Below are 25,998 nucleotides of genomic sequence, written 5' to 3' on the forward strand. Positions count from 1 at the left end.
CATTAGCTAGAAAGAGTATTGTGTAAATCGCAAACTAAACTATTATTTGCATGTAAGGTGGTAATTGATCTCATTTTGAAGATAATCTGGTTACCCATCATAAGGATGTTGCTATTATAAAGGGGAGAAATCAGGAATTTGTTTTGTGGGATGTTGCTATATAAATCGAAGGAATCAGGAATTTGTTTTGTGGGAAGTTCAGCCTGCACTCATGGCAAAAATTGAAAATAATGAGGTAACCTAATTAGCATGGAAAAGTGTAATATGGTTGGATGGAAATTGTTAATTGAATACCACTTTATTATTTGGTTGGGAATAAAAGTCTGAGCAAGCTGTTAACTGATTTATGAAGTTGTGGGCAGGATTGAGCAAGATGGTAAAAAGTTGGTGTCAAAATTGCACCAGGCAGGTGTTTGATGCACCAGGCAGGTGTTTGATGCAATAGAATTTCTTAGAAATTGAAACTGTTTTTAATGAATTCTCAAATTTCTACAGCTATTTTAAAATCTTTTTTATTATCACCAGTAGACTTACTTTAACGCTACAATCAGATTACTGTGAAAAGCCCCTAGTCGTCACATTCCAGCACATGTTCAGGTACAAAGAGGAGAATTCATCAATGTCCAAATCACCTAACCAGTCTTTTGGGACTTGTGGGAGGAAACCCACTGAGAACGTGCAGACTCTGCACAGACAGTGACACAAGCCGGGAATCAAACCTGGGACCCTGGTGCTGTGAAGCAACAGTGCTAACCACAGCAACCCTGCTGCCGATATTAACTGGTAGATTATAGAAATGTTGGTTTATCTTGATCTTTCTTTGCCACTATATGCCACATGGTGGAGACAGTGATTACAGCTGCTAATTTTCCACAACTAAGGATGTGAAATCCTATTTAATTGTTTGCCTGTCAGCCTTGTCCTGTAGGGGAGAGAATGGACAGATTGCTTCTGGTTCTAGCCTTCCCGATTAATAAAACCATTATTTTCTTCTCACTTTACTAAGTATGGAAACATTGTAATCCTTTTGCTAATGGGAGCAATTCCATGAATCATTCCCAATGTTGCCTCATTAAACTCTTGTTTCCTATTGTAAGTTTTGTGAATTCCATTTTTTTGGTACCCAATTAATTTTTTCTAATTAAGGGGCAATTTAACATGGCCATTTAATGTGGCCAATCTACCTAGTCTGCAGATCTTCGGATTGTGGGGGCGAAACCCACGCAAACACTGGGAGACTGTGCAAACTCCACACAGACAGTGACCCAGAGTCGGGATCAAACCTGGGACCTTGGTGCCGTGAGGCAGTAGTGCTACTCAGAGAGCCACATTCTGTCCCAAGAATTCAATTTCTAAAACGCAGTTCACATATGAAAGTAGTGACATATCTCGTGCTCTTTGGGGAACAGAACAATGTGTGACACAATAGAAAATAGTTAATTGTAAAAATTGTTATTGAAGAGAAGCTTTGTTGAGATCAATGTATTGATGGCTTTCCAGCCTAGTAATGGCTGAAGAAGTAAGAGGTCCATAAGTGTCATGGAAGGAGCAGGGAACCAGTAAAACAGATTTGTGAAGGGTCATAAAGCTGGAAGAAATCTGAGTTAACTATCATTTGAGTCATCACAGCGCAAATTCAGTATTAATACTTTCTAGTGTTTTTTTTTCTCTTTTCTTCTCTACTTTCACCACCCTCTGCGACAAGAACACGGTTCATTTCCAGGCTTCCAAATTTGGTTCAACTGAGATCTTGGATGGAAAATGATCTGCTGATGCATTGCCTCACCTGCCCCAAGCAACAATTCCAGTTCTAGACAGGTTTGTGGGTTGTTGTTCATGCATCTTCTGTATCCAGCTTGTATGGGCTAGAAGCAGACATGATGATTGTCAACATGATTGCAATGGATCCTTTCCTGGGTGTTTTCCAGGCAGTGTTAGTGGTTATTGGTGTAACTAATTTGTAATCAACAAAATCAATATATCACTTGAGTGAAAGAAATTACTTCTATAAAGTAACCAATATCACTAAAATGCCAGCAAAAGTAATACTTGTGGGTAGAGTAATATCTCCGTCAAAGTAATTGTAATTTTTTGAAGGTTCTAATATTTGTATAAATAACTACAGTAAAGAATTGCCATTTCCATCAACTTTCCAGAACATACAATGACTTGTGTGAGATAGAGGGTTGAGGAATGATCTCCAAAACATTTTTTAAGATCCGGATTCCAGATACAGAGAAACTATTTCCTCTGGTGGGGGGAAAATCCAGAGCAAGATGAGATGAAATCATTTGGTTATGAAACCGAGAGCACTTTCATAGCTGAAAATCTCTAACTAATCCCCCAAGTTGGATAACAGATCAGCCATTGTCGAACTGAATGACCTTATTATTTAGCATTTTAGTGTACCCAATCATGATCAATTTGGCATGACCAATTCATCAACCCTTCATCATTTGGCTGTGGGGGAGAATGTGCTTAACCACAACGCCACCGTACTACGCCTTGAATGACCTTCTCATTTGTGTTCTGGAAATTGCAACTATGATTTGCTGATTTTGTTTTTCGACTGACTACAAGTCTAGGCCTGAGTTGTGGTACCGCCCGCGTTGAAAGAGGAGAATAAACCCGATCATCCTCCTAACCTGTTGCTTTAAACTGGAGGCCCTGATTAAGGCTGTATATGCTGGTACTCTCTATTTATTGCAGTTTTGGAAGATTTGGTGTTTCCTGTAGCTAGCTGCAATGTGAAATTATACATACACCATGTAAATTGATCTCCTTTTAAACCCTTGTCAAAAAGGAAATGATTTTGGTGATTCTAAAAGTTGGGTTTCCAAAACCTGTATGTTGTAGAAGGAAAAGTCTGAGGATCGCAGAATTCTAGTGTTGGGAGTTCCTGGGGAACAGGTAAATAGCATGAAGAATGTTGGTTCGAATCATGATTTCAATATAATAAAGGGGAACTCCCTGCAAGAGGCTCATTTTCAGCTTGAGAGCAACTGCAGATGAACCTATACCAGAAACAGCCCTTTTTAAGGCAGGGTTCAAAATGAAATGTTGTCATACGCTGAAGAAAAATGATTTACTACAAAGCTGCATATAAACAATTTGAGGCCCATTTGTAATGCAAGGTAAAATTCCCATCATTTATTTAATTATCCTGCCTTCTCTGCTCCCTCAGTGCAAAAGATTCTGAACAAAAAAAAATTGCTTGACACAGACATCATTAATGTCAGCGTTTCAAACATAGTGCAGGGGCAATCATCTCTTTCCATTACGTGCTGTACTGCTGCAATATTTTAAACTAAAACAATGTCCGTGACAAATTAACCCCATAGGTTCTGTATTTCTTTGAATGGGTTGTGTTTGGCATAATGGATTCAAAATGCCGTTTGTACATTTGCAGCAATTTGAGTGATGATTGAGGGGAGGGTGAGATTTGGTGTCTGGAGTACGGAGTGTGCAATTGGACAGTGACCAGGAGGTTCCCACATCCGGTTCTCCAGACTGTACTACGGAGTTCTTGTCAAGACACATGTTGGGGTGCTTCAATGAGTGGTGGTGTCTTGAGCTAGTCAGCTGACCAACCCTCTGTTTCTGAGATTCCAGGAATAGAAGGTTCATTCTTGTGGTACAACTGGAGAAAATTGAGCAGTAGAGTTTTGGGGTACATGTCTGTGGTTTACAGACATGGATTAACAGCCTAAGGTTCTGGTGCTAGATCCATCTGTCACCATCCTGGATGAATTCACAAAAGGCTGTTGTCAACATTACACATGGGGGAAAATGGCACGACTGGCATGTGTAAGGGTGTCAAATTTGCATCAGACCATGACTAGGTGAATTAACAAAATGTTAGTTTTTAATCGAGGATTGGTTGAAACATTTAAAACACACGTCACTTCAAACTATATTTCTTAAACTTTGCACAAATATTACATGATTTGACCCATCAGGTTGATGCTAGTATCTACACCATATGTGCTTCCTGCGGCCTGACGTATTTCCTGTTACCATGGCTGGGGGTGGGGGGGGGGGTGGTTTACTGGCTGTTCACACTGGTGGGAGATTCCCGTCCCATGCTGGCACACGAGTTTCCCAGCTATGAAGGATGCTGCCCAGGAAATCCCGTTGACAACGGTGGGGTCAGTCGATGGCGCTAGTGCGCCACCTCCTCCACCAGGTGGTCAGTAAATCCCGCCCCATGTCTTTGTATTCATTTGTCACCATCCCGTTAAATTTCTTTATGCTATTTGGTTTAAACAATCAAATACATATTTTTAATTTGGATAACCCAACTTTTTTCCCCAATAAGGGGTAATTTAGCACAGCCAATCCATCTATCTTTGACACCTTTTGGATTATGGTGGTGAGACCCACGCAGACACTGGGAAAATGTGCAAACTCCACACACTGACCTGGGGCCGGGATCGAGACGGGTCTTCCACAAAGTGACCTGGGGCTAGGATCGAGCCCGGGTCTTCCACAAAGTGACCTGGGGCCGGGATCGAGCCTGGGTCTTCAGCACTGTGAGGCACAAGCAAATGTTTTGCATTCTTTATTTGGTGTTTAAAATGTAAAAAAAAAAATGAATTGAAACTGGACTTTTATTCCCCCCCCCCCCCCCCCCCCAAAATAACTAAATTTGAGCAATGACATTCAATGGAAAAGGACCCAACTTTTAACAAACTAATTGCAATAATATTTGCCAACTGTGGGCAATAGTTATAAAGGATTTTTGTTTTGTAAAAAAGTAGACCACTGTGTTCTGTTTTATCCATTACAAAACCAAGAATTTTAAGGTGCATGCATATTTTTAGGCTTGATATCGAGCACTTCCTCCAGTTCAATTTTCTTTTTGGAAAACTTTCAGTGAGTTGTGTATCAAACTTTAACTGATCAATTTGAGATGAAAACAGTCAAACTGTTGTTGGAGCTTTTTTTTTATCTTGCAGTCATCAGGACAGTCACTAGAATACCAATGTCAGGGGAAACAACTGTTGAGATTATCACTTGTGTTCTGACTGCAAAGAGCAGGGCCCTGTGTATTAATATATGGAGCTCCCAGTCTGCTAATTTTTAGCACACTGACCTAATCCTCAAATTGAATCTAATATATTGGACAGTGTTTTGGATTTTTGCAAGCATGGGCTGGTTGGATACAGCCTCTAACTTTATAGCAATCTAGACCCCCATCACCATTGCATGAATCAGCAATGGAATGACGCCTAACTTCCTATCCCTTGCATATTCTTGATAGTGTGGATGATAGTTTTGCTATATTTAAATTCGTAGCAGCAAATAATAATTTCCTTGCATTCTTAATGGGTTCTATCCTGCACTCAAATTCATCTTTTGAAATAAACAGTTAACTGAACTCCCTTTTCTTGACTTATAATAATTAAGAAATCTGCCAGGGGGTTGTCTACCACGAGCCTGCTTGTCTTTGCACCCATTGGGCTACAGTTCCGCATGCCAGAAGATTGGTCTTATCGGCAACCATGTGAATAGAACCCAAGACATTTGCTCAGCTTGATGCTGAAGCAGGGACCCGGGTTCAATTCTAGTCTCGGGTGACCACATGGAGTTTGCACTTTCTCCATGCATCTGTGTGGGTTTCCTCTGGCTACTCCGGTTTCCTTCCACAGTCCCAAGATGTGCAGTTTAGGTGGATTGGCCATGATGAATTGCCCCTTTAGTGTCCAGAAGATGAGATTCGGTGGGGTTACTAGGTTAAGGAGATAGGGTGATGGCCTGACCCTAGGTAGAGTACCCTTGAGAGTCAGTGCAGACTCTATGGGCTGAATGGCCTTCTGCACTGTAGTGACTCTATGAATCATGACTGGCTGCCCTGACCAGATTATTTCAAGCTGAATATCCCGCAAACTCATGAATGGGCTAAGGCCCTTACTTCTGGCCCTGAAAAGTGCTTAGACTGCCTCTGATTACCTTAACACCAAAGATAATCTCAAATAATGAATACCAGATAAAGTTAGTTGTTTCTCACTCTAACACGAGTGGTATTCACTAACAAGATGCTGCCATCGAGCCAACCTATCAGACAGATCATGTAGTGAATGAATTTCAGTACCAGTGTGATGTTCAGTATGTCAGCCGTGTATCCGAAATATTGGCTAATCATATCAAACGGCATCAGCATGTCTTTTCCACTGTTTGCAATGGGCAAGGTGCAGACCGTACCCAACCAGCTTGTGCTTGCAAAACTCCATGTCCGGCATTAGATGTAGTTGAACAAACTACTGTGAGCAGTTCTGGGCACCACGCCTTGGGAAGGATAGTTTGGCCTTGAAGGGTGTGCAACATAGTTGCACAAAAATAATTCCTTGACCAGTTCTAGAAGTTGAGAGTTTACACAAATTAGGCTTATTTTCACTAAAATTTAGGTTATGGGGTGATCTGATCAAAGTAGTCAACATATTACAGAGAAAGATTGGGTAGATAAATAAACTATTTCCACTGGTTGAAGATATTAAAACTAGGGGGCATGGTCTTAAAAATTAGGGCGAGACTGTTCAGGAGAAATGTTGGGGAGCAATTCTTCACTCGTGTGGGAGGTTTGGAACTCGTCTGCAAACAGCAGTTGAAGCTAGAACAGTTCATTTTAAATCTGAAGTAGATGGATTTTAGTTAAGCCAAGATATTAAGGTATAGGCCAACGGCAGGAATGTGGAGTGAGCCAACAGATCAGCCATGATCTAATTAAATGGCAGGACAGGCTCAAGGCGTTGAATGACCCACTGCTGTTCCTATGTTCCTTCCGCAGGCTAATGGGAGGAAGGGCTTTGTTTTCAACAGAACGGCTTAAGAAGTTAGTGTACATACTTCAGCACCAGAAACACCAATTTTTGCCCAGTTTCCTCCAATTCTGGAAACTCCAGGACAATGCTGGAGAGTTAGCAACATTCGATACACAACACCTTGAGTTGAAATAGTATCTATAGTTGTCATCCTGCCTTGTAAAACCTGGTGGGATAGAGAAAAAGATGTGGGGCCAGGAGGAGCAGCCAAGAACAAATGAGTTGTTACCCTACAGATGCTGCCACATCTGAGATTTTCCAGCTTTTCTCTTTGGTTTCCGATTCCAGCATCTGCAGTAATTTGCTTTTATCCAGGGAGACCGGTGAGGTTAATTGGTGCAACAGTTGGTGGTCTAGGACCAAGGGGAGTGGTAATGGGACATGTAAAGAAACAAAAGATGGCAGAATGATGATCATCTGTTTGAGCTGCTCGCAGAAAAATACTTTACTCTGTGCACGTGAAAATAAACAAATCCAATCCATCTGCTGACCAAATCAAAAATAAGAGTAAAACCAAAAGGAGCCAAGAAAGGAAAACAACATTCCTAGCCTGGAAAGCTGCCAAGTGCCTACTCAAAAGATGAAGTGCTGTTCCTTGAGCTTGTTGGAACACTGCAGGAGGCTGAGGACAGACTAGTCAGTGTGGGAGTAAGATGGAGAATGAATGGTAAGCCACTGGAACATGCTTGCAAATTGACTGGGCATGTTCCACAAAGTGGTCATGCCATCTGCATTTGGTCTGCCTAATGCAAAGCAAGACTATTGTGAGCAGTGAAATACAATACACGTGAATAGTGTACACAAACCATGGTTTCGCATGTTTGGCAGTGTATTTTTATACGGTGTACAATTGTTTTTTTTTGTAAATTTAGAGTACCCAATTAGTTTTTTCCAATTAAGAAACAATTTAGCATGGCCAATTTGCCTACCCTGCACATCTTTAGGTTGTGGGGGCAAAACCCACGCAGACACAGGAAAATGTGCAAACTCCACACGAACAGTGACCCAGAGCCGGGATCGGACATGGAACCTCGGCGCCTTGAAGCAGCAGTGCTAACCACTGCGCCACCGTGCTGGCCTATACAATGTATAATTGTAATAGTGCAATATTCTTTAATATAGTGAACACTGTTAGCCTTGGTAATACCATGTCGTCATTTATATAACCTGCAATATACAGGAGTTTTGCACATCTCTAATAAAAGTCTTATTGTATACTATGCAGGAGTATATTCAGGTGTTAGGAGAATGGCTTCCCTATATATTGACAGAAAAATCCAAAGGAAGATTCTTTTACAGCTACTTCTGGCCTTTGATAGACCAAGGAGGCTTCTCACTATCCTGTTGCCACAGTAGGTGAGTGGTGCATGATGCAAGGAGACCATGATGCATGAAAGATTATACATTACCTCACACAGAGCCACAGTTGAGATTATGGACAGGATTCTCTGGCCAATCACTGGTCCAACTGGCAGAGTAACCCTGCCAGTGGATTTCCCAGCGGCGTGGAGTATTTTCACTGGGAAATCCCATTGATAATTGGCAGGAGCAGAGAATCCCGCCGCCAGCGAGTGGCCCACCAAATTCTCCATTCTCACTCGCAGCGGTAGCAGGGTGAATTAGCAACGGAGAATCCTGTCCTACATAAGTATTTTCAGCTTCCATGGGCCACTAATGAATGGAGCATGTGCAAAATATATTTCCTCACTTTTGTCAAAATTTGGCCTAGTTGCAGTTCTAATGTTTTGACAATTTAGACTCTTATTAGCTTGAAGAGTTGAATTTCCATCTAATCTGCCTGCTGGGAGCCTGTGGTTTAAGGTGGATGCCCATTTTATACTCTGCCTGATTATTTTTCGGACAATGAATTTTTAGAAAAAAAAACACCTAGTTCAAAGAAATATTGGGATTTGGGAAGAAATGTAGGCTAATCCTTCTTTGTCAAGGCTTCTCATCTGACCACCTCCTCCGTGTCATCTGTTTTATAATGCTGATGTGAAGCACCTTGGGAGTTTTTCTTCGAGCTATATATGTTATCAACCTCATGATTTTAGTGTCTTCAGGAAGTGAAGAGGCAAATTTCAAATTAACATATCAAAATCCAAATATTTATTTATAGTTTTTTCTTAGATGCTGATTTGCCTGCCATGTATCGCCAACATTTTCTCCTATTTAAGTTGAACTTGGGGCTCTTCTTAAAAAGTGTACAAATATGGGTCGACCATAAATAATTCTTCTTCATAGTTTTAGTCATTCCTGTAAGGGGTTTAAATATTTTATTTTTATGGATTTCATTTGCTTTGTTGTACTTGCGCAGTAGCAAGAAGCAGGGTCCCATCAATGATTTGGACCATATCATCATATTTTCACACATGTATGTATTTCTTCAGTCTCCAAATGTATAACAATTTATTATTAAATACAATGAAGCTTTATTCCATAGCATGGTGATTGTACAGAATAATAGTTCTTCGTAAAACCTAATGACAGGCAAATAATGAACTCATTATCCTACCCCACTTTGATGGGTCATGCTACAAGTGAAACAAAATAATCATAGCCGGATTGGTATGCTTTGCAGTTTCTTGTCTTTTATCCCTTTTACTGCCTTGGTGTTAATGGTATCACTCTCTCCTCCGAGTCGGGTTCTGGTTTTACTCCAGAGACTTGATCATTAAATCTCGGCTGGTCTTCCCTCCAATGGCATTTTGAAGAAGAGGTGGGGCGTTCTCCCTGGTGTCGTGGTCAACATTTAACCCTCATCCAACACCTTATCTGTTACTTATCACAACCAACACCTTTATCTGTTACTCATCACATTACTATTAGTAGGACCTTAATATATGCAAATTGGTAGCGGTTTCATTTTGTACAACAGTAACTATGCTTTAAAAGTACTTCATTGGCTGTAAAGTGTTTTGGAAGTCCTGAAGTAGTGAAAGGTATTTTGTAAATGCTGACTACTGTGTAGTACACAAACCTAAGTATTTTTGTGTCTCTTTTTTTTTTTTTCCTCCTTTTTATCATTAGATACTCCCCTTTTTTTTCAGAGATCTGAAGTTTTCCAGGACAAGCCAGAGGTTTTGATTGTGCACAAACAGCAACATTGTGTCCACATTAGATGTAACTGTGATTGGACAACATTTGCTAACCAATCCTGATTTGTTAAGAATTACACTGAAAACAAAAACAAATTTACAGTAAGATATTCACACACACATGGCTCTGTCCTTTTGCAGACAGAAGGAGCATGTCAACACATTGCCTTTTTTCAACTTGACAAAAGCTTGTGAGCCAGCCATGCCAAAGGCAATGCCTTGACCAATTTAGTGTCTACCTGCCTGTTCTGAATTTGAACAAAAGCTTGGCAGTTAATTGTTCCTTGGTGCTTTCTCCATGGCAATGCCTCTACCAACCAATAAGCACTCTTTTCTCAATTATTTTGTACTTCAGAGAGCTGGTCAGGTGCCCGAGGGGAACAAATCTTTTGTCCAGAAATTCCCTTTTCAATGGATTCATCATGCTTTCTTTTTAAAAATAAATTTAGAGTACCCAATTAATTTTTTCCAATTCAGGGACAATTTCATCTGGCCCATCCACCTTCCCTGCACATCTTTGTGGGTTGTGGTGAGACCCATAGACACGGAGAATGTGCAAACTCCACACAGATGGTGACCCAGGACCAGGATCGAACCTGGGACCTCTCATGGTGAGGTAGCAGTGCTAACCACTGCGCTACCATGCTGCCCTTTCAGAATGCTTTCCTGCATGATATCACAAAGCAAAATGGTTGGCAGCATTCCCAATTCCTGATATCACAGGTGAAATAATTGTTAAGATTACAATTTGTTTAATTTTCCAGAATAAAAGACTTCCTGTCTTATTACTGCAACAGTTTATCAAATTAATCTACTGTTAAGATTTCAAACATCTTTCATGGCAACCAATTATAGCTGTAAAAACTATTTCCTGACCCCTGTCCTATATTTATCCGAAAGCCAATTAACTCTGGGACAAAAGACTATCTTTGAGTAATTTGAAAAGCCTGAGACCCACGAGAATGACAGGTTCACTAGTGAATTAACTAGGCTATAAGAGTTAGGTTCTGTACCATATGAATATCAGGCTCCTCCAGTAGTTATATCAAAGTATGCAGTGATATACTATTTACTCATCTGCAGGCTATAGTTTCTTCATCTTGTATGTAGACAGTAAACTAAATACTTCATCTGCACAAATTGTTATACTCAATTATTTCCATTTTGTAGCCAGCCTTTCAGCAAGAACATATTTATCTTAACTTCAAGAGACCATATAAGAAGATCCTCCAGTTGTATTGAACACGCACCATTGTCTCTCAGGACACCTGGTTTACAGGATCCACATGAATATGCTGTTATGAGGCAATGCACTTTCTTTTTTAAATTAATTTTTCATCTTTCAAATGAAATGTGAGAAGCCAACATCGCAATCATGGGGGTGTGAAGAAAGAAGTTTCCTATAATCTAGATGCCTATCATAAGTGTCAAAGGAAGAGACATTAAAAATATACAGTACTGGATATTGAAACAATCGCTGTCACAGACAGACCCATCTAATGCCTCTTGGAGATGCACATGCACAATGAGTGAAATATTTACAGGGAAGCCTGCCAGCCACTAGACCAAGATTACAAATGCGACAGGTGGTGTCAAGAAAACTTTCAGCAAGAGAAGCAAGTGGAGGCTGCACTCGCTCTGTCTTTTGGAATAAGAATATATCCTGGTCTGAGAAGCCAATTCTACCAGCTAACTGAGATCTTGTAATAATTGCAAAATCCTCCACATCTGAGCAGATCCAAGAACCAGCTAATCTAAATCGGCCAGAATGTATGAATCCACATCTCGAGGGCAACCAAAGGACACTTAACTGTATATTCTTCTACCTTTTTAAAAATTGGACTCTAATTTGCTTTATTCCTCGTGTGTGTGTGTGTGTGCGCCTCCATGAATGCACAAGGTCATGTTTTAATAATTTTTTTCCCCTCTGGATTTAGTGGTTAATAAAGTTTCTCTCTGTCTCAAGAAAATCTTGGATAATTTGCTCCTTAGTGCTGTCTTAGATATATTCTGATTTGGGAAAGGCATATCCTCTTAAAAGGAAACTTAAAACTTGTTGTGGGGGTCATCCCATCCCTTTGGTGAACTCTGGTGCTACTCATCCTACAATCTTTTCATTGCTCATGCTTGCATGAACACGAATGCTGACGCTGGGCTACATTACAGTGCTAAATAGAGGGTTAATTTTCTATCTTAAAGTCGAGTCTTTTATTAAACAAATTATCTTAAAAGTTGTTGTTTGGGTTGGAAGAAAGGTTTTAGACCAACTTGAAATAGAGTTCATTCTGCTTGCAGCCACAACTTGTTAATTAGATAATTGGCTTAAACCAGTTTTCAGAGGCTCGAGTCAAACAGTATAAAAGTGGGCCATCTTATAGTGCTGACTTTGGGCTGCGTTAGAGTGCTAGAGTGGGGGTTTTGTGACTGAAGAAGTTCAGTGAGGAGGGAGCAAGGTGCTCTTTCCATTTCCTGCCTGTCCTCCAAGAGCATAAGGGGAGTAGGGAGTTTACAAAGAGTGCAGCTAACTACATCGGAACAATGAGTAAATACAGTAACTTGCCTCCAGGCATTCGCGATTTGGTCTCCCGGAAGCAGTCTCGGTGGATGGAGCATTGGAGCGGCAAGAATCAGAGATTCCACTGAAGCTGAAAAAAAACCTGAAAAAGTAACATCACAGGAAAGCTGTGACCTGATTGGCTGGTCGGAAATCTGTGCTAAATTTGAAAAAAGACTGCAAAACTAATTTTGTAATTAATTAACTAACTAAAGATGGCTGGGCAGGTAATGTGCTGTAGTTGCACGATGTGGAAGCTGGCAGATCCCATTGCGGGCTGTAGTGACTACACCTGCAGCAAGTGTTTGTTGCTCGACGAATTTCAGCTCTGAGTTGATGAGCTGGTGTCGGAGCTTCAGACGCTATGACACACCCAGGAGGGGGAGAGTTACCTGGACGCTTTGCTTCAGGAGGTGGTCACACCCAGTAGATTACGTACCTCAAGTTCAGCAAGTGTTCAGGGACAGCAGGGCGTGACTGCGAGTGAGGCAGGTAGAACAATCCTGAATTCAGAAATGGAGGAGCCTCAGTGCTTGACCTTTTCCAACAGCTATGAGGTACTTGCTCCCTGTGTGACTGAGGAAAATGACTGCATAGAGGATGAGTTAGCTGACCACAGCACCATGGTACAGGAGCCCGTTCAAGTGGGCGGAGCAAAAAAAAATGTTAGTTGTCGTGGATTCTAAAATTAGGGGATCTGACGGCATCCTTTGCAAGCAGGAACGAGAGTCCTGCATGGTATGTTGCCTGCCCAATGCTTGGGTGAGGGACATCTCTAACTGGCTTGAAAGGATGTGGGAGGGGGAGGATGCAGTTGTGGTCCACTTTGAGAAAAACAATAGAGGCAAGACTAGGAAAGAGGACCTGTTTGAGGATTATCTGGAACTAGGAACAAAATTAAAGGACAGGTTATAATCTCTGGATTATTACCTGAGCTATGTGCAAATTGGCACTGGGATGAGAAAGTTAGGGAAGTAAACACGCGGCTAAGGGAGTGGTGTGGGAAAGAGGAGTTCCATTTCATGGGGCACTGGCATCAATATTGGGACAGGAGGGATCTGTATCGTTGGGTCTCCACTTCAATCGATCTGGGACCAGTGTTCTCGTGGAAAGGATAAATAAATTGGTCACAAGAACTTTAAACTTGCAAATCGGGGGGGAGGAGATGAGGATGTGAAGCACAAATCGAGACAAATGGGTATGATACGGTGGGGATTACTGAAACATGGTTGCAGAGGGACCAGGACTGGGAGTTGAATGTCCAAGGGTACTCGATATTCCGAAAAGATAGCATGGAACAGGAGGTGGAGTTGCTTTATTGATTAAAGATGACAACAAGGCTGTATTAAGAAGTGATATTGGCACTATCGGCCAAAATGTTAAATCGATCTGGGTTGAAATAAAAAAACAAGGGCAAAAGCTCCTTGTTAGGAGTAATTCACTAACCCCTGAGCAATACTTCCAAAGTGGAGCATATTCTAAACCAAGAAATGATGAGAGCTTGTGATAAGGGCACATAGGTAATCATGGGTGATTTTAAATATGTATCTTGACTGGACTAATCAAGTGTATGAAGGATTGTTTCTTCGAGCAATATGTTTTGGAGCCAATCAGGGAGCAGGCTATTTTAGATTTAATATTATGTAATGAAGAAAGGTTGATAAGTTTTGTTGCTCAGGATCATCTTGGAAGGAGCGATCACAGCATGCTAGAAATTTAAATTCTGGTTGAGCGAGAGAAGACGGAGTGCCATACTAGAGTTTTAGCATTGGGAGAGATCGTTATATCGGCCAGAGGAAAGAGTTGGCTTAATTAGACTGGGAACAGATAATTGAAGGTAGGACAGTCAAGGAACAATGGCGGATGTTCAGGGAGACATTAAATACCTCTCAGTATATTCCTGAGAGGACGAGGAATTGTAAAAGGCAAAAAACATTTAATGGCTAAAAAAGGAAGTCAAGGAAGACATAAAGGCAAACATTAGGGTCTAACCATACAGTAAAAGCTAGTGGTAAGCTGGAAGATTGGGAGAACTTTAAGGTTCAGCAAAAAGCTACTAAAAATCAAAAGCGAAAGATGAACTATGAAAGGAAACTATCAGAAAACATAAACGCTTATACCAAAAGCTTCCGTAAGTATATGAAGAGGAAGAGACTAGAGGATGATACTGGTGAGGTAATGATGGAGAACACAGACGGCAGAGACACTGGACCAATATTTTGCCTCTGCACTGTTAAAGATAATACATTTCCAAAAAAAAACCACAGTTAATGCAGAGGAACTTTGCAATAAATATCACTAAGGAGATGGTATTGTATAAACTGATGGGATTAAAGGCAGATGGATATTCTGAATTCATCCTCCGTGTACCTGAACTGGTTCCGGAATGTGGTGACTAGGGGATTTTCACAGTATCTTTATTGCAGTGTTAATATTTATAAAGCTAGTCCTGGAGTTAATACTCCAAGTACGTCCCTGGCTACGCATTGGTGACAAAATGCTAAGTAATCCTAAGAAAATCATTGACAAAAGAGAGCAGTCAGAAGCAACTGGTGGAGCTGACGCCTCGACAAGGCGATTTGATTCTAGAATGGGCTCTTGCTTCAGCACTTGAAGACATTGCAGCTTAAGTTAATAAGTCCTTGACGATAACCTCAGCTTGTTGGCTCAGAATGCAAGTTCTCGTGAGATTAAACTGCAGAATATTAGTAAGAGCCTTCATGAAATGGAGAAGAGAATCCAGACTTTCATCAATGTAGCTTCCTCAGTTGAGACCCACTTGCAAGAAAACCAGCTACGTGGTATGTCAGAAACCTTGGATGATCTGGAGAACTGAGGCCTGAAGAAAAATGTGTGGGTCATTGGTTTGCCAGAAGGAGTGGAGGGTAAGCTCCCAACTGAATTCTTTTAAAAAATATATTTTTTTTTGAGGCATTTATATATGAACACAACAAACATGATCACAAAACAAAGCAAGCCAACAGGGCTGCAAAAACTAACGGAACAAAATACCGAACACTCCCCCACTGCTGACAACTTACCTTTTCTCGAAGAAGTCGAACGGTTGCCACCTCCGGACAAACCCCTCCACAAGTCAAACTTTATTTTTTTCTAGCCTGAGAAATTCTGCCAGTTCACACACCCACACCCCCAGTTTTGGGGGGCCCCTGGAGAATAATATCCATCCCCGGGCTACCAGGGAGGCTAAGGCATCGGCCTCTCACCCCCTGGACTCCCGGGTCTTCTGATACTCCGAAGATCACCACTTCTGGACTCCGGACTGCCTTCACTTCCGACATAACGTCAGCAAACCCCTGCCAGAATCCCCCAAGCTTTGGACATGTCCAAAACACCCTACTGAATTCTTTGAGAGCTGGTTGCCATGTTTTCTTCAGCTGTATACGAACACTGGGTGTATTAAGATAGAAAGGGTACATTATCTGCAGGCCTCAAACACTGGATACAATCAGTATCCCCGACTCTCAATTATTCATTTTCCTAACTTTAGAGATTGTCAAAGTGTGGTGATCTAACCACTGTATATATGTGTGCTTGCAGTAGGGGGATGTATGGCCGTACCTGTATTACAGGTTTCTCTGCCCACAGAGAGCAGTATAAATATTCGTAAGTTTCACTGAGATGCCATTCTACAGCTGCCGCCAGAGGAATAGCATCTCGCTGTAATAAAGCCTCTCTTGTACTGCACTTGAGTCTTTGTGTACAATTGTTAGCGCCGCAATTTATTACAGTGAGATTTTCATTACACCATGGACATCGGGTTTAAACCTGACAGCCTGCAGCTGGATCCGCAGTCGCCCCACGCCAGGAAAGACTTTGTTCACTGGCTTGCAGTTTTCGAGGCCTACATCTCTTCAGCGGACCCGCCACCTTCGGAGGCTCAGAAACAACAGCTTCTTTACACGAGACTCAGCTCCAGCGTGTTTCCGCTAAGTCGAGACGCCTAATTACGCCCGGGCCATGGAACTGCTCAAAGAGAACTACGCACAGTCGACGAACATCCTGTTTGCGAGACTCTACTCTCTACTCGCGTCCAACAGCCGGGTGAATCGATTGAGGACTTTTGGAGGGCCCTTGTACCTCTAGCTGCTACTTGTCGGACTCGTCAGACTCGTCGGCCGATCGCCCGCTACTCGCCTCCGTGACGCTCGACCAGTCCCGTCCTCGCAACCTGGCACCCTCTTCCACGACGGTGCTCGTCAACGGCCACGTGACCACCTGCCTCATCGACTCCGGGAACACCGAGAGCTTCATTCACCCGGACACGGTAAGGCACTACTCCCTTGCGGTCCATCCCGCCAACCGGCAGATCTCCCTATCCTCCGGTTCCCACTCTGTCCCGATCCGGGGCTACTGCCTGGTTAAACTCACTGTGCTGGGCGTGGAATTTGACCGTTTCCGCCTGTACATTCTCCCCAACCTCTGCGCGTCACTCTTACTGGGCCTGGATTTTCAATGTAACCTCCAGAGCTTCACCCTCAAATTCGGCGGACCCCTACCTCCCTTCACCGTTTGCGGCCTTGCAACCCTCAAGGTTGAGCCTCCCTCCCTCTTTGCCAATCTGACCGCAGATTGCAAGCCCGTCGCCACCAGGAGCAGACGGTACAGCACCCAGGACAAGGCCTTCATCAGGTCCGAAGTCCAGCGGCTGCTTCGGGAGGGTATTATCGAGACCAGCAACAGTCCCTGGAGAGCCCAGGTGGTAGTGGTTAAAACTGGGGAGAAACACAGGATGGTCGTGGACTACAGTCAGACCATCAATCGGTACATGCAGCTCGACGCGTACCCCCTCCCTCGCATATCTGATATGGTCAATCAGATTGCACAGTACCGGGTCTTTACAATTGACCTGAAATCCGCTTACCACCAGCTCCCCATTCATAAATCTGACCGTCCCTACACTGCCTTGGAGGCGGACGGTCGCCTGTATCAATTTCTTAGGGTTCCCTTCGGCGTCACTAACGGGGTCTCGGTATTTCAACGAGAAATGGACTGAATGGTTGACCGGTACGAACTTCGGGCCACGTTTCCGTACTTAGACAATGTCACCATCTGCGGCCACGATCAGCAGGACCATGACGCCAACCTTGCCAAATTTCTCCACATCGCATCTCTCCTCAACCTCACCTATAACAAGGAGAAGTGCGTTTTTAGCACAGACCGTTTGGCCATCCTCGGCTACATTGCCCAAAACGGACTACTGGGGCCCGATCCCGACCGCATGCCCCAAGGCTCTCAAACGCTGTCTGGGGTTCTTTTCTTACTACGCCCAGTGGGTCCCACAATACGCGGACAAGGCCCGCCCACTGATCCAATCCACACAATTTCCCCTCACGGCCGAGGCACGACACGCCTTCGACCGTATCCGCTCAGACATAGCCAAGGCCGGGATGCACGCAGTAGACGAGTCACTGCCCTTCCAAGTAGAGAGCGACGCGTCAGATGTCGCCCTTGCCGCCACTCTAAACCAGGCCGGCAGACCCGTGGCATTCTTCTCCCGCACACTCCATGCCTCCGAAATCCGACATTCCTCTGTTGAAAAGGAGGCACAGGCAATCGTTGAAGCGGTGCGACACTGGAGGCTTACCTGGCCAGCAGGAGATTCACTCTCCTCACTGACCAATGGTTAGTAGCCTTCATGTTTAACAACATGCAGCGGGGCAAGATCAAAAACGATAAAATCTTGCGGTGGAGAATCGAGCTCGCCACCTACAATTACGAGATCTTGTATCGCCCCGGCAAGCTCAATGAACCCCCAGACGCCCTCTCCCGAGGTACATGTGCCAGCGCACAAGTGAACCAGCTCCGCGCCTTGCATGAGAGCCTTTGCCATCTGGGGATCACTCGGTTGTACCACCTAGTCAAAGCCCGCAATCTGCCCTACTCCGTCGAGGAAGTACGTCTGCCACCGTCATCAAGGCCCTTGATTCCATATTTGCTCTGTTCGGTTTCCCCGACTACATCCATAGTGACAGGGGATCCTCATTCATGAGCGATGAGCTGTGTCAGTTCCTGCTCAGCAGGGGTATCGCCTCCAGCAGGACGACCAGCTACGACCTCCGGGGAAACGGGCAGGTAGAAAGGGAGAACGGGACGGTATGGAGGGCCGTCCAGTTGGCCCTACGGTCCAGGAACCTCCCAACCGCTCGCTGGCAGCAGGTCCTCCCTGACGCGCTCCATTCCATTCGGTCACTGCTGTGCACCGCAACTAACCACACACCCCATGAACGTGTTTTTGCCTTCCCTAGGAAGTCTACATCCAGGTTGTCGCTCCCGACTTGGCTCACGACTCCGGGCCCAGTCCTTCTTCGTAAGCATGTCAGGCACCACAAGGCGGAACCCTTGGTGGACAAGGTACGCCTGCTCCACGCGAACCCCCAGTATGCCTACGTGGAGTTCCACGACGGCCGCCAGGACACAGTCTCGCTACGGGACCTGGATCCCTCGGGTGCCGATCCCATGCCCACGCCCCTTCCCCCCCCCCCCCCCCCCCCCCCCCGGCACTCCCGTATTCGTCCCCACCAGGTCCATCCCTCGGTCCCCTGCCCACGCTGGAGGACATGGAAGATTTCGGCTTGCTCCTGGAGTCATCCCGCCACTGGCCAGCACCAACACCGCCAGCACCTGCACCGTCGTCACCAACGCTGCCTGTGCAGACGTCGCCACCACAGCTACGTCGCTCGCAATGGAACGTTCGACCGCCGATCTGACTCAACCTGTGACCGGATTGCCTGATGGACTCTTGGTTTTCTTTTGTTTTGCCCTTTTGTAAATAAATCACTTTATGTATTATAGTTCCACGTCACCCCCGCCGGACTCATTTTTTTACAGGGGGTGAATGTGGTGATCTAACCACTGTATATATGTGTGCTTGCAGTAGGGGGATGTATGGCCGTACCTGTATTACAGGTTTCTCTGGTAAGCCCCTGCCGGCTAGCTCCGCCCACAGGGAGCAGTATAAATATTCGTAAGTTTCACTAAGATGCCATTCTACAGCTGCCGCCGGAGGAATAGCATCTCACTGTAATAAAGCCTCTCTTGTACTGCACTTGAGTCTTTGTGTACAATTGTTAGCGCCACACAAAGAGTATTGGAAGCAATGAGGCGTGGCAGAGCTTTCTTCTGAGAGGGCAAAAGTCACTTTTCCAAGATTTCTCAGCAGTGACGCAACTGAAATGCAAATGAAGTTATAAAGCAATGTTGGAGTGAAGTAAACCCTGCTTTAATCTGCTACACTGATGGTACATCCAACAACTGTGTAAAGACCATTCGACAATTCAGCTAATGCCTTAGCTTTTATGAACTCTGTGGAAGGCAATAATCTGGAGTAACGATCTGCACTTCATCGTAAAATCTAGACTCTGTCCCTTATTATTATATTTCATGCCTGACCTAGTGTTGCTATTTATCATGTTAGCAGGGAAGTGTTAGTAATTATAAGAATATCAGGGACTTCAATTTCTCTTATCCTGAAGAATATCAGGGACTTCAATTTATCTTATTCTGAAGAATATCAGGGACTTCAATTTATCTTGAATAGACAACACCTTTTGGCATGCTGTCCCATGCCAAGGGGTGTGTTGTGCAGGTGGTATGCTACTAGCGCAGTGTGATAGATATCCATCTGCTTATCTGTATGTATAGTAGTCTGTGCTTTATGATGTCCTTTCCTTAATCATGATAAATATAAGTAGCATCGTTGCCGGGAGGTAGGCGAGTGGTTTAAGTCCTAATGGGTGGGGTCAATGCGGGAAAGGCATTTGTTACCCATTCTTATTCTGGCATATTTTATCTCTTTTTTTTTAGGAGACTGATTCCTGGTTGTAATGGAGGAAAGTTTGTAGGGATAACCCTAAGTCTTCACGTGTTGAGGGTTGTCCCCTGAGAACTAATGTCACCGCAAATCTTTTTTTTTGTTTTGGGGTAAAGAATTGTTAACTGGCTCCTGCAGTGGTACAGGCAGGTCTCCTATCTAAGAAAAATATGTTTGAATGTGTCACTGGTGCCTCTGGTGTAACTGGTGATGGGGGAGATATGTTTTCATGCATGAAAATCTTATCCAACATTTTCTTTGAGCAATGGTAGTCTCTACTTTGAAAATGTGCTCCTGGAATGTGCAGGGAGAATATCATCCTGATAAGAGAAAACAGATGTTGGGCGGGAGTCTCCATCCCGGGACTCCCTGAATGGGTTCCCCGATGGGTTGGAGAATTGGGCTTCAGAGCAAAATTGGGATCACCACCACGCAGAATGCCATGCTCCGCCCACCGCACCCACCCCACCCCCCATTGGCGGCGTGAACGGGTTCCATGCCCCATGCCAGCTGGAGCATGGAAATAAATGCAAATGATTCATAATGACGTATGCTCCGCCCTCCCATGATTCTCCGGTTGCTGTGGACAAGAATCACGTAGGTGAAGTTCACTTGTGGTCTCAGCAATCGTGAATCTGACATGTTTGACCACAACAAAGAGATGAAAGTGCACTAGTGCATTCCAATCACTCAGGCATGTGATTTCACTGCACTTACCTTCGGGTTAGCGCATGCAGGGAACAGGGGATGCAGTGAAAGTCAGGACAACCGTGCAGCCCATTGGACATAGGAGTTGGACATAGTGGTGCTCACCATGCTAACATGTCTGCCCTTTACCCCCTGCAGAGAATGGGGTTTGGTTTTGAGCCAGGAGTGTTTGGCATCTGCGTAGCTGCTGCAGTCCTAGCAGATGCACTGAGGCTGCATGAGCAGGAGCTGCTCGAGGAGGGCCCTGCAGAACAGGAGCCTGGACAGAGGGGCAGGAGCCAGCCGATGATGATGGGGAGTCAGCCACATAACAAGCCAAGGAGGAGGTGGGACAGAGGTATCTCATTAGGCTTGTTGTTCATCAACAGCGCCTATCGTACGAGGTCCTGCCAAACCTAGTGTGCTGCCTACTATTACGGCTGTGTAGGGAGACCGTGAGACATCTGTGCTGGATCATGGCACATCTGGAACTGCGGGGGTATGGGGGAGGACACCCGCTCTCAGTGGCCATCAAGGTGACTGTCCCCTGAAATTCTTTTCCTCCAGGTCCTTCAAGGTACCGAGTCGGGACCTGTCTGGGATCTCTCAGCCCTCCATGCACAGGTGCAGACGCACCGATATGAAGGCCCTGTATGACTGGGTGGCACAATACATCCACCTGGATATGGGCCATGCCCAACAGGTTGCCTGGGCAGTGGGATTCGCTGTCATCACTGGGATGCCCCAGATCCAGGGGCTGATCGACGGCATGCATGCCCCATTACGAGCACCGCCCTTCACGAGTCAAGCGATTCCACTCCCTCAATGTGCAGTTTAGTGCATGTTCACCGGCTGCACATCATGCACGTCTGTGCCGATACCCAGGCAGTATGCACGACGCGTTCATCCTAACGCACTCGGCGATGCCAGACACATTGAAGGTGCTTCCCCAGGTGAGGGTTTGGCTCCTGGGTGACAGGGGTTATCTGCTGTGGTCGTGACTAATGACACCTATCTGGAGGCCACAGACCAATGTGGAGAACCACTTTAATGGTACCCATGCTGCGACCAGATGCGTGATCAAGCAGCGACTCATCCTGAAGATGCCGTTCTGGTGCCTGGAGCGCTCTGGAGGGGTCTTCCAGTGCAGCCCTAGGAGGGTCTCCCACATTGTGGTGGCCTGCTGCGGTCTGCACAACAACGTGCGGCAGAGGAGCAACATGCTGGAGGAAGAGGAACGTCAAGCCCTGTTCGACGAGGATGCGGAAGAGGGTGAGGATAGGCAGTACATTAACCCAGCCAGCCAAAGGAGGCACCACAACTAGTGTGCCAGAGTTGGCATGTACAAGTCAATCTTATCGCTTCCAGGGGCCTGTCCACCATCCCATCCTACCCGCATCCCCCCGTCCCCACCCCAACCCGGCACACCTATTTCCAGCCCAGCCCTAACACCATTCAGATAGAGGACCGAAGCAGCTCAGTACTGTGGTAGTTGGTGTTAGGGGTATTACGGTACCTAGGTTGGAGGTACCTGATGCTGTAAGATCATTGGTGTGGGAGGTACCTGAGACAGTAAGATCATTGGTGAAGCCTGCCTGCTGGTTCCGCCTAGTAAGGCGGAGTACAAGAGTCTGTGTTTCCCTAGCTGCTGCATTCTGTACCTGCGCTGCTGGGGGAAACATCTAGTTCAATAAAGCCTTCAATTGTCCTACAATCTCGCTTCGGGAATTACTGATCATGCATCAAGTACATCGGTAACAGGTGTTTATTGTGCTTTATCCAAGTATTCTGCCCGAGCCCCTATCACTAATTTATGCATTTCACCCATGCCAACCTAACTGATATATACCTTTCTAACCTTGGGTGCCCTAACAATCTTTGGTGGGTCCGCTAGGCAGTGTGTCAGATGTGGAGGCAGCCTGCTGCGTATCTTGACCTGCAACCTGGGTCTTATTTGGACCTGGCAGTCTTCCGGGCGTCACCGGTGGTGTGGTGCCCCCCTGTTCTGCCCGCTGTCCATCGAATGCACCAGATACAGGTGGTGGCAGGAGGAGTCAGAGGTGCTGCATGTTCCGGCACGGGCCCATTCACCACTTCCTCCCTCGGGATGCCCACTGTCCCCTGGGTTACTTCTTGAGATGGAGACGTGGCCGGAGTGAGCACTCGGGACTCTGCCGTCGTCTGGCTCTGCCAGTCCTGGAGGCCCGCTCTCATCTCAATGAGGGTCCCAATGCTCGCTGCCATGGAACACAGGGACTGGGCTAGGTCCCTCTGGGACCAGGCCACATCCCTCTGGGACTGGCTATGGTCTGCCAGCAACAGGCCAATGCCCTCGATGCCCGCAGCCATGACCCGTTGTGACTAGGCCAAGCTCTAGAGTGCCTCTGCGGTCCATGTTGTTCTGGTACATGGCTGCCTGTGATATGGCCGTGTACATCTTGACACATGGCCGTTACTTTCGCACCAAACGCCTCCACCGCGGACGCCACCCTTGTGGTGTTGGCCTGGATGGCACGTATGATTGGCGCCACCTCCTGACCCCACAGGCGGTTGGACTCCTCCAGCTGCACCTACTGCCGCTGGATGGTTGCTGGCACCCCCTCCTGTAGTCCCTGGCTCTGATCCTTCATCTCCAACATTGATGGGAATGCCCTTTCCAAAAGCGCAAAATGTGCCTGAACAGCAACTAGTCCCTGGGTCGGGCCACCCTCAGACTTTCCGCCCACTTGGGGTTCCTACTTCCATCTCATGTAACACTGCTTATGAGTGGTGCGCACCAGATTGTGCCCCAGGCGCCTCTTCACTGAAGTACCCAGCCGACGTGAGTTGCTCTGGAATGGTGGAGGGTGCTGCTAATAGCAATGATGAGAAGTCTGTATCGTCCCCGCACACCGGCTTACCATTGGCCCTGGTCGGTCATGTGCCTCTCGACCGATTGGTTGAGACCAGTCATGTGACGGCTCTCCGATTGGTCGAGAGGCTGAGTTAACCACGTCTCCAGATCGAGGTATGAATAGCCAGAATGCCCGGCGGTCGGCCATTTGCTGTAGTCGACCGCAGGGCTAACTTCTAGCTTATTAAAGCCTAACTTTTGTACAGCAACTCGTCTCGCGTTCGATTGATGGTTCATCAGGGTGCCACACGTGTCGTAGGGACATTGCATTTTGTTGGGGGCCCACTTGCGTATCTGATGCCAACTTATGCCATGGCGACTTCCCACTCTCAAAACCACAAAACCACTGACCAGGTCCAACGCCCTCTCATCTGCTATGGTGAGGGGCTGCAGGTCCAGTAGGCCTCCTCTCTCTTATCCTGGCGTTGTATGCCACCTTCGCCTGCAGGCGAGGGTGAGGGGGACACATATAATATACAGCATGAGATACTCGGACGAGGGCAGCATAGGGGGTCAGCGGCCAGTGAACTGTGTGTGTGTGTGTGGCACCCAGCCACAGTGGGAGATATGAGAGTTGGCATGGTGTAGGGGTTGGTAGTGGCCTGCTGGTAGGTGGGACTCGATTGCCCTAAGGGGCTATGATGTGTGGGATGGGGGTTGGTGCCCGGGGCACAGTGATGGTGCCTCATCCTGGCTGGCCTGGGGGTTGCCCATCCTCACCCAGCACTGCCTACCGGTCTGCAAGGGGAGGGGGGGGAAGGAGGGGCTGACTCACCCAGGCCACCCTGAGGAGGTCGTGCCCGGTCCTGGAGGTGGGGACCACGCCACTCACGGCCTTCGCCACCTGTGCCCAGCCCCGGTTGACATCTGCAGGTGGTAGCCTCCTTCCCATTCCGGGGACTAGGCTGTCCCGCCTCTCCTCCACAGCATCCAACAGTGTCCCCAACTCTGAGTGTGTGGGGAGTACAGTGCTCATATGTGGCTCCAGCTTGTCAGGCTCTCCAGGGCCAATCCCAACCGCAGCGAATCCGACACTGGCGTCAGTTTGAATCACACCGGTTCCATGTTGTGCTGGAGCATTAGCATTTCCTGGATTGCTTCAGGATCGGTCTCGCTAATGGGTTGTAGAACACCCGCGATTCAGTCCTGGCGTCAGCACTTAAGTCTCTGAAACGGAGAATGCAGCTCTTTATCCTTAATAAGACAACAATGATCTTGACGCTTCTGTCTCTCCGGTGGAAAAAGTCCTGATCTCGACATAACCTAAGCAATTAATTATGTCATGTTATCTTCTAGATCCTAGAGATTGGTAAAGAGAAATGTAGACCCCCTACAGACAGAAACAGGGGAATGCATAGTACGTCATTCCCCATTGAGGTGAGTTGATCACTGTGTTGCGTTAGTGCCTCTTCCACTTCCTTCAGTGTCTCACCCTGCTCCTGCACCTCCGCCGCTGTACTCGATACCCTCACCAGGGCAATCGCCTCCTGCACCAGCACTTTCAATACTGCCACCATCTCATTCCTCATCGCTTCCATGTGTACTGTGAACTGTTTTTCAAGTTCCACGGCCATCGCCTCAGTCATCCTTTCTGCCGTGAGTAGTGCGGCCTCACCCAGCGCCCCCACCTCTGCCTTCCTTCCAGTTCCTGAATTGACCTAACGTTTTGAGTCCGATGACTCTTTGTCAAAACTTTGACAAAGAGTCATCGGGCTCAAAACATTTGCTCTTTTCTCTCCCTACAGATGCTGCCAAACCTGCTGAGATTTTCCAGCATTTTCTCTTTCATTTCAGACTCCAGTATCCGCAGAAATTTGCTTTTATCCAGTGAAATGTTGAGGGAAGGGACCGATACTGGGTGAGGTGTTTTCGAGAGGAAGTGGAGGGGTGGAGTCTGGGAGGAGGGTTGGTTTACAAGTCGTGGGTGGCATTCATTGTACACTTTTGGGGATTGGATGGCCTTGAATATTAGCGGGGAGTGGGGGTGGACTATATATGTTAATGGTGACCATGGCGATTCCTGATTCCTTTTCCAAGTTTTCTTTATTTGATGCTTATATTGTTATGCGGGCTGTTGTGTGGGGGTTGGTGGGAGGATAGGATCATTGTTGTTA

At 45.9% G+C, this 25,998-nt stretch overlaps 1 protein-coding gene across 2 annotated transcripts in view; it reads left to right on the top strand.

Annotated features, from left to right (window-relative positions):
- Positions 1-26: 26 nt before the first annotated feature.
- Positions 27-25,998, top strand: part of LOC119971736 — a 106,898-nt gene continuing 80,926 nt past the window's right edge. Inside the window, exons 1-2 of one of the 2 annotated variants that reach the window (XM_038807703.1) lie at positions 27-1,818; positions 8,047-8,177. The gene's annotated coding sequence lies outside the window, so the exon portion shown is untranslated. The remainder of the gene's footprint in view (positions 1,819-8,046; positions 8,178-25,998) is intronic. The other variant, XM_038807704.1, reaches the window with a different exon arrangement.

Source organism: Scyliorhinus canicula, chromosome 9, assembly GCF_902713615.1.
Source record: "Scyliorhinus canicula chromosome 9, sScyCan1.1, whole genome shotgun sequence".
NCBI lineage: Eukaryota > Metazoa > Chordata > Chondrichthyes > Carcharhiniformes > Scyliorhinidae > Scyliorhinus > Scyliorhinus canicula.